The following is a 9,546-nucleotide window of genomic DNA, read 5'->3' as shown; positions in this document are numbered from 1 at the left end:
GACAAAAGTGGCAAAAAGTGCGGGGCAATTCTCTCCCTAATCGCCGCCACTGGACCCAACATATGTCAAAAACACCCCAAATTTTAGTATTCAATAGAAAAATGCTTGTGAAACGCCAGAAGTCTGAGAAAATAATACATGGCATCTAAGAGAGACTAGATATGGTACACATTTGGTTAAGTAAATTTTTGTACGTAGCTATGGGGATGTAAACATAATTGAACTGAACTGGAACACTATAAGTATGACATATTTAATAATATAGTAGTTTACATATCAAGTAGGTTGGAAATAATCATCCCTGGTTGAGATGTGTCATTCATAGCCAGAGGTTTGATGGTTGAAGACAGAGGGGATAATTCTCATATCCCCCTTCAAATCGCACCTGCATTAAAATGAATAGATGCATGTTTGTTCGCTAATTTCAGAACGAGGTTTTTAACCTGATTTCAAAATAACCATAAATTCTCAAAAATAAAGAAATAAAATTTATTTTTGTAAACTTCACATTAAAAACCAGGAAATCCGTGTGCGGTACTCTAAAATTGAATTTCCCATACCCCCACTTATACATATACATCCATAGGGTAGCCCGGGGCTATATCAATCGACGAAAGAATATTCGATCCTAACGCATTGGTAATGCTCTGGTTGGCAAACTGCCTGGCATCAGTGTAGGAGAACCTACACGGTTGAGATGCGCACGAAACTGCTGCTGTTTGTAAATTAATGTGCCTGCAAAAAATTGGTTTTGGAAACAAGGTGTGTACTCTGCATGTGCATTTTCGCATAGTTAAACAGATAAGTTTTAGAACGTAAGCTGTACCAGCCACATTATTATGAGTAAGTGAGTAATTATATATGTAACAATGGGGTAGGTATATTAGTTGTTAATCAAACACGTTCGTAGCGCCAAAGTTGTATAGCGCAGTGTAGCCAACTAATGAAAGAAATATCGGCTTTTGGGGCTTTTATAATCATTACGATCCTCTTCCACTTCACCATTCTCTGAAATAATCCTATCTCCCACCACACAGCCAGAAAAGGCAAAACGATGTAGAAGAAAAGTGGGAGCATGCCATTTAATTTCTGACGAGCATACGCCAGTACGGAAGAAAATGAAAAAAAACGACAGCAAACTAAGAATGTCGGTAACGATGTAGACAATATCCTTTGCGGTTTTTACGGTCAGTTGTACTACTCCAACGAAAGTGCTGTTAAAGGTGAAACTTGGTTTCATGAAATATGTGTCGGGTCCTTTGAAAAAAAAAAAATCATTTGTAGAAAATGTATCTAGACAAGTGATTTTGCAAGTGGTCAGAATAGCCCCGTCAATGATCAGAATTACCCCGTAGTTTTGAAAAATCTTGCAATATGTAGTGTTTCAGTTTTTCCATTTTTACAACTATTAGAAATATAAACATATAATTTTAAATTGTGCACATTTGTATCCAAAAGAATGGTGTTTCAGAATAAATTAACAGTTTTGGCAGGAAAAGTTTTTCCATTTTTTATATACTGTTCAATGTGAAATGATCGATATAGGACCGGGCTACCCTATATATACAGAGCATTCCCTTACATTCGCTACGAGACTCGGCGGCAAGCGGCCCGGTGTCAGCGCTTGTCTTTCCCGGTGAATGGGGTCCGCGACAGTCGCGCGCTGTATGTGAGTGTGTGTGTGTGTGTGTTTGTGTGTGTATATATATATATATATATATGTTGAATTTTGCCCTCCCACAAATGGAAAACTTTACGCCACTGAACACAGCTATGCACTATCGAATTTTGAAAAGTCCAGCCCCCTCCGATAAAAAAAATCTGCGTATGGCAGTGGGAGGGGCGGTAATTCAGAATTGGGCTAGTAATGCCGACATCTAAATCTGTTCGTGGCGATTGGTATGAAGGGTTAGATTGATTGATTGACCGATTTAGTGTTTAAGTCCACTTTATGCACAGTAAGGCTAATCGGGACTGGACCTACAGTTTAAAGTGGAATCCGAACCACTATGTGCCTCCACCGGGTATCGAACCCGGGACCCCTTGATTACAAGTCAACGACGCTACCACTGCGCCATCGGGGAGGCCATATAAAGGGATAGAGAACCGACAAGTACAACAACAACATCAACCACAATAATAATAATAATAATAATAATAATAGATATAACAACAACAAGAACTCAATTCAGGTTATACTCTATGATAGAGCTTAAACGATCTTTTTTACCTTAGGGCCTCTCCAACAATTATATATGGATATCTGTTGTCAAAAATGAAGGAAATTCAATTGTGTGGATAAATCTACAAAAAAAAAAAAAAGGGTCAAAGCCCTCCGTGACAGGAATAAGCCTTTGTCATCAGCGACCTTGGACTGATGCTGACAACAATAGAAGCATGAACACACAATTTCAGGTACACAGATGGCAATAGGAGGGGATGGATAATACGTGTTGGAATTCACTCTCACCCAACAGAGTTTAAGTTATAATTCAATTTAGTGCTGTTTACAGGTTATACGTAGTTTGAAAACAAAATCGATATGTCGATTCTTCAATTGTTGCACCTCGTTACTACAACATTGGTCGAGGGCTGATAGCAGACAGGCTAATAGCCTCATCAGTGCAGGAATCTTAGCGTCGTGAAAGCTTGTAATCAAATTTTTTGTTTGATAAGCATGAATCACGAGTTTGCACCGCAACAGTTCACAGAGTAAACAAGATCGGCAAAATATCAGGTAGGAGAGTTTGAAATTTAATTAAATTCATGAACAATTGGTAGTACTTTTAGAGTTCTTTGTTTGTTCGTAGTTGTATTTGAACTTGTATTTTTCGTCCCCTTTATGCATCTTGCACATTGAAAATTTCTTTCTTGGATTCGCGCATATTGTGTCGGGTTTCCCTTATCGCACACCGCTAGAGCAACCTTCCGTTCTGACGTCACCGCGGAATGCTTCCATTGTTACGTTAAATACCTAAGTTGTTGGGTTAGGCATGTTAGGTTTAGTTCTCTTAGCAGCAATAATACATGGTGTCCCAAAAGTCTCCATACATATGGAAATATGCAATTGATGTTTCTTTTGTTGCAAGTGAACCAGAGAAATGCCATTGACTTGTGAAAACCTTATCGAGATAATCCTCCTGGCTGGATCAGGTAACAGCAGGCATGTGGCAGAGTTCAACAGGAGACATGGCTTTGAGAAGAGAATAACTTATGATACTGAGAAAATCAGGGATATGCTTCATCTGAAAGCTCGCATCATCGACGCCTGCCCTCATGTGACGCCAGACATCTTGCTACTGGCAACACTGGCGCTTACGCGTTGATCTGTGTCCGAGACTTGATGGCCACTACATTGAGAACATTCTGTAACAGAACTGAGCGAAGTAGTTTTTCCCTATGTATGGAGTTTCTTGGGACACTTTGTATATTTTCTGTGTATTTATGCTAAGGGAACTAGTAAACCTAGCAGACCAACCTAACAACGTAGGCATTCCTCGTATGACGTCAGAACGCAAAGTTGGTCTAGCGTAGTGCAATAAAGAAGACTCATATTGTGTTAGGGTCAGTAGAGTGCAATGCATAAGTAGTACCAAGCAAATTGTCCGTCACCATGTTTATTCTCTTCGTTTTACTCAATGAGAGCTTCAAGAATTGAAACAAAACGCCAAACAAGCTGTTCACAACCTCTGCACCAGAACATGTAAAATCCAATTCCTTAAAAACACTTAGGATGCTAGAGAAAAATTGATGAAAATAGTCATGAACAATTTATATAGCAATATCTGTGCATTCCACCACTACCATTTGAAAAGAGTGGACTTTCTGTAGTGGATCCATCAGGGATATTCAACGAATGTGCTAATATGACGTCACTACGTGGCGGCCACTGACTCTTTCCGGAGAATAATTGTTTCATATTTTCAATCGTCTGCTGTAATATGTTTTGTATTTTCTATCATTTGATGTAATAAGTTTTCTGCGTTTGCGTTAACATTTGTTAAAATATCCTTGGAGAGCCTTATAATGCCATCCCAGAACAGCCGCTTTTGTGCAAATTTGCGATGTTCCGTAACGTACGTCACACGAATTTTAAGGAATGTTTTCTGATATGGTGCTACCTCTGTCCAAACACAAGTTGAATTCAATTATGGAATTATTGTGATGAATCTGTACTATTCTCACTCGTAATTTTCAGGTAACCTGTAATAGTTAATGAAAGATATTACCGTTAAACTGAAATTACATGCATGATTTGTGTGATTTCTGCCATTCACTTTATTAATATAAATTGAATATAGTTATTAATTGGATGTGTGTACAACATATCCTCCTCCTCCTTTCCCATGGTAGGAGGAAAAAAATATCTCGCTTGGCCGAATTAACAATCGTGGCGTCGCCACCGAGTGGACGAGTGTGGGCTCAAGCCGCTTCAAAAAGTCTAAGTCACTTCCAGCAGAAATTTGCAGATTTATTTATGGCAGATTGAGAATCACACATACACACACAGTGACGAAAACTTAATATATGGGGTTGGTGGTCTGGGGAATGGATTGTCAGTTGTTATTGAACACTTTCGTCAACACAGCGAGTGAAAAGCGAAAGGCAAAGAAAGAGTCATACCTACATACATGCTTGAAACATGAAGGTGTGGGTGGACGTGTTGTAGCCCCCGCTACTCCTCTTTCCAAGGGAGTGCTCGCCACTGCATACATTATACACACATACATTCGCGCGCGCACACACACACACAGATAGAGAGAAAGTGTGAAGAAACTTGTAGAAAAAATGGAATTTATAGAAAAGAGAAAGTAAAGTAGAAACAGAAGAAGGACAAGGAAGAAGAGAGAAACCACGAAACAGAGGAAGAAAGAAAATCAAGAGGAGGTGGAGAAACAACGGAAGACAGGAGGAGTTAGAGAAACAGAGAGTACGAGAAAGCTAGATAAAGAAACATACGTAGACAGAGAAAGGGGCAGAAAAATAGATAGAGAAACAAAAGAAAGAGAAAATGGGACATGACCACCGCAGCAGAACCCACTCGAACGAAAATCTCAGGCGGCGTCACTATCACCTCCCCCACACCCCTACTCGGCTCCTTCATGTGTAAAACTATAGTGAGTGATGACGGCTATTAAAATAATCATCCGCCCTCTACAGAAAAAAAGTAAAAAAAGTCGTCAGTCCGCCACTGTGCGAGATGTTCTTTGCTTTTAAAGAAAGACTACTTTAGACCACAATCACGTACGCTTTGTCCTTGAACGTAAACATTCTGGTGTGATTTTTTTTTTACCGGCCTGAGCTCCATTTATAAATGAACGATGCTTTCCCCCACGAACAGACAAAAGAAAAAATAGTATGCATTTCTTTGTATTTAATAATAATCTACACACTATGATTACAACTAAGTGACAAGACCGGCAACAAAACATGTCTTGTGGTTGCCAGATTTAACAAACGAGAAATGGGCAATTTCAATTAGTTTTCCTTTTATCTTTTATCTCTGCAACTTCTGCCAGCCCTCTTCACTTTGTCAATAGGTACACAGCCTCTACAGGTAAAGCATCAGGTGTTACACAATCTCAGACTTTTTTTTCTCGTGATACCGTTATGTGCTTGAGGGCGTTATCGGGTCGTCTACACTTCGATGCGCACAGCTTAAGACACAAGCCACGTCACATACAGTGAGTCGGTGAAGGATACCATAGCATCGTCGTACTGTGTGGAATGTGAAGCTTCTTATTTCGCTGGACATAGCTTAGCCCTTGAGGCTAAGAACAGCTAGAATCGAATCCTAAAGTCTCGACAGCATGGAGTGAAGTGGCTGGTTGGAATCTCGTGGCGCTGCAGGTACGTTTCGCGATTGTGTTTTTTCTTTGCTGAGAATTTTATTGCGCTGCATTTTCGAATGAGTTGTTAAAGTCTGGGAGTACCTGGATTTGCGGCACGCGATGTGACTTATGATGTTATCGTATTTAAATTACACGAGAATTGCACGTTGACATTTAGAACAGAGGAAACGTCTCAGACCAGGAATAAATCTCTAAAGTGCTCTAAAAAGTGGGATACATAGGGGCGCTCTCCCAGGTCCAGCGCGTCACAGATTAGCAGCGCGTCAAGGGGTGCACCGCGTTACGTTAGTCGCATACAGACAGAGAAAAACAAGTCTATTTATAGTTCAACTTTAACATTTTAAATTGGAACGTTAGATCTGTGAAGTATTTTTGCACATTTAAAATAATATAGACCACTCTAAGCAAAATCCTACACTTAAAACTCACTCTACTCGTAAATGCCAGGGTCTCTCCAATGGCGTACAGTCCCCATAAGGCCCGTAGTAGCCAGGATTTTATTTCGGGAGGGGCTCATCCCTTATAATCAGCCGTCATGTAAAGGGGAAAAAAGTTGGTGGTAGAAGCCCTGAAGATGAATTTCTCAGTATAGTACACATTATTATACACCGTGTTTAATCCTGCTAAGGAAGTAAAATTAAATACCACTATACACTATTTAAATTAGATATTTGTAGAATTTCGGAAGGGTTTCAGCCCCTTAGCCCTCCCCCTGGCTACGTGCCTGGTTCCGATTAGCCTTTCTGTGCATAAAGTAGACTTGGAACCAAACTCAACAACAACTACCGGCAAATATTCAAATATTATTGAAAAATATGTGTTTTACATTTAATTACAAGCCATGTAAGTTTATTGGCAAATAAAAGGTCCCTCCACTGCAGTGTCTTGATTGATTCTTGAAATTAGCAGGGCAATTAGTAACTACACTTCAGGCAATACATTGTATACTAATTATACGTCGCAGTTAGCGAAAAGTGGCAGAAAAGCAAAGTAAAATATACTAGATCAACTAATAAATTGTTTATTACTTATGTAGGTTGTAGGGCATGTGTCAATAACGGGGAGAAACCATTTCCGACTATTCCAGAGCTCTTGAATTTATTTTAATCTTTTTTAGATAAATAGATCCTCCTCATAGTATATGCTGCAAGTCTGGCGGGTCTGTGTTTCGTCAAAGCGCAGGGATGATTAAGAATTTTATTCCTCGTGGCATTTTTTACTTAATTCTCTGAGTGCTCGTGAGTAGGAATGACCCGTAAAATAAAACCCATAACAGCTCTTTAACTCTGGATAAAACTTTATATTCATCGTTACGGCGGTTACGTGCTTGGAACTTTCTTTTCACTTGACAGTTGAACTGTTGTTTCCATCTTTTTTTCTTGGGAAATCGAACATTAATCAGTCATCTGACTCGCCTGATTTTAAAACCTCAAGTAGATTAATAATGTTTGTACCATGTAGAACTGTAAGGTATGCAGTTAGGTTTGTAAGGTTTACGGTTTGCGAACGAAAGCTTTACAAAACACTCATTACCTGAGATGTTACGAAAACTGCTTAAGAATAAAAGTACGAGACGTGAGTGAACAGCACTGACTACATTTTCCATTTATCAACAAGATAGACTATTTTTATCCAAGGAGAGATGAAATCAATATTGAAAAGGCAGTGGCACAGGAACGTGGGGTACATTGTACCACCTACATTTTTGGAGTGGGGGCAGAGTATCCCCTAAATGACACCCTCCGCGTCCCTCCACGAGAGCTCTGCGTGTCTGAATAAGTCGCAGAGTAAAGCAAATTTGGCTTAGGTAACTCAAATATCAAACCAAGACAAAAAGAACATTGAATGAAATATAGTCGTTTCTTTCAAAAGTCGAACGAGACCAATAACTCGGACGCTAAGTCTCGGTCTCGCCTCGGTAAGGGGTGGTTGCTTAATTTTAGATGCCGGATGGGGTGATCACCTTTTTAGACATCTCTGGGAGGAAAACTCTTGCCAGGTAATCAACACGATATTGCTATAATTGAATTAATGCCACATTGTTTCCTTTTTTTGAAAACGGTACATATCCCGTTTGTAAAACAGAGTTACAACTGCACTTGCAGTGGGAAACGGGCCTTCATTTTATCACACCAGCCTACATGACCTCGACTGGAGTGGTGGTTGTTGTTCAGTCACTGATAACATCTCAGCGTGTGAAAAAAGCCTTCATGTTTCCGATTCCGGTACCACGCCTCTCAAATGAATGTGTGAAAACCTAACAGCATGCTATGCTTTACCGTTGAAAGTGTTGTTACATTTTTAAGAGCCGCCTGTAAACAGTGGCGCTAGTGCCGAATGTTTAAATCACAGGGAAGGCTGTAGTTCGCATATTTTCTGAGGGTGTATACATCTCGGGGTCGCCCCAGGACCGTGGCGACATAATAAAATCAATGTTATTATCATTTTGCCAAGAAATAGACATAACAATTTTCATGTCCGCAATAACAAGTTTGGGCGGGGTACCGAATTCGATGGATGAGGCACCAAATTCGATACTCACCTCAAAAGGTATATACCTCAACATTCCCCGAATTTTTTCACAAAGGCCAAATTTATGGTCATTTTGGCTCTAGGCAGGACCGTAGCAAAGGTTGCAAGGGGGGCTGAAGCCTAGGACGCCGTTCAAAGCTGTTTTTTAATTTATTTATTTTTATTTATTAAGACAACCAAGTCAGAATATGCGACGGAGAAATTTACACTTGGCAGAGGTAAGGGGAAAAGGAAACCATACAAGGTGTTACTCGACCACTGAAGATTTTCAAGTGATGAAGTGACTCCTAGATACTTCATTTAGGGAGTCACCACGTTAAAATAGATGTCACCATTCAACTCAATACATATTGTTCCCTGTTTGAAACATATTTTGTAAATTTTACTCAGAATAATGTGTAATTCATTATTTTATAACGATGTTATTTTTTCAAGCAGAGTTGAATAATTTCAAATTACAATTTTTTCTACTGATACATCTACTGTACACTGTATTATTTAGTTTTATTAGTATTCTTAAGCTTTCTTCTTTCTTTTGCTTGTATGCTTACATTCTGATAACACAAGCTGAAATGTTCTGTTTGTCACAATAGTAGTAATAGTACGGTTTTCGAAGTGTTTTTCAGACACTAAGACATAACTGAAATATTCGTAAATATGCCAAACTTCTTTTAAATCAGTAATGCAAACAAAGAATATTTAAATACTCGTATAATCCAGTGACGTGCACTGAGGAGTAGCTAGTCTAGCAGAGATAGATCAATCAATCTCAAAAGTAATTATTTTCAAATCACAATATATATTGTTTTGTTGAAGCCACAGTTCATATGCAACACTTTTTTTCACGCACTTCTCGTCCCGCGGTGCGTTCAGCGGCCTAGCTCGCTCTTTCTCCGCCTCACAGTTCCAGGTAGAAACGGGTTTTCGAAGGGAAAGGGAAGATTTCTGCCTCTACCTCCCTTGCCCCCTCGCCCCCGCTCCAATGGTTGAAATCCCGTGCTTTCAGGTCCTCCAGTCTATCTCCTATAGGACAGATAGGGGATTGGATTCCCTTCGCTTCCTTTGTAAATCCTCTAAAGAACTAAAGGGAAATTTTTCTGCAGTACTTCTGTCCTCTGTATTTACACTACTTTTTACACGTTGTACAATATGTATGTATAAT

The 9,546-nt window shown here is 39.5% G+C and overlaps 1 protein-coding gene across 2 annotated transcripts in view; it reads left to right on the top strand.

The window, feature by feature from the left end:
* Positions 1-2,684: 2,684 nt before the first annotated feature.
* LOC145988352 (carbohydrate sulfotransferase 11-like) overlaps positions 2,685-9,546 on the top strand; it is a 29,735-nt gene continuing 22,873 nt past the window's right edge. The window contains exon 1 of one of the 2 annotated variants that reach the window (XM_083123227.1): positions 2,685-2,737. The gene's annotated coding sequence lies outside the window, so the exon portion shown is untranslated. Of the gene's footprint in view, positions 2,738-5,670; positions 5,851-9,546 lie in introns of those variants that run through there. The other variant, XM_083123226.1, reaches the window with a different exon arrangement.

The sequence above is a fragment of the Lepisma saccharinum genome, chromosome 5 (assembly GCF_977018435.1).
Source record: "Lepisma saccharinum chromosome 5, izLepSacc3.1, whole genome shotgun sequence".
In the NCBI taxonomy this organism is placed as follows: Eukaryota; Metazoa; Arthropoda; class Insecta; order Zygentoma; family Lepismatidae; genus Lepisma; species Lepisma saccharinum.
The sequence above is the reverse complement of the archived record's forward strand: the minus strand, read 5'-3'. Positions and strand labels throughout refer to the sequence as shown.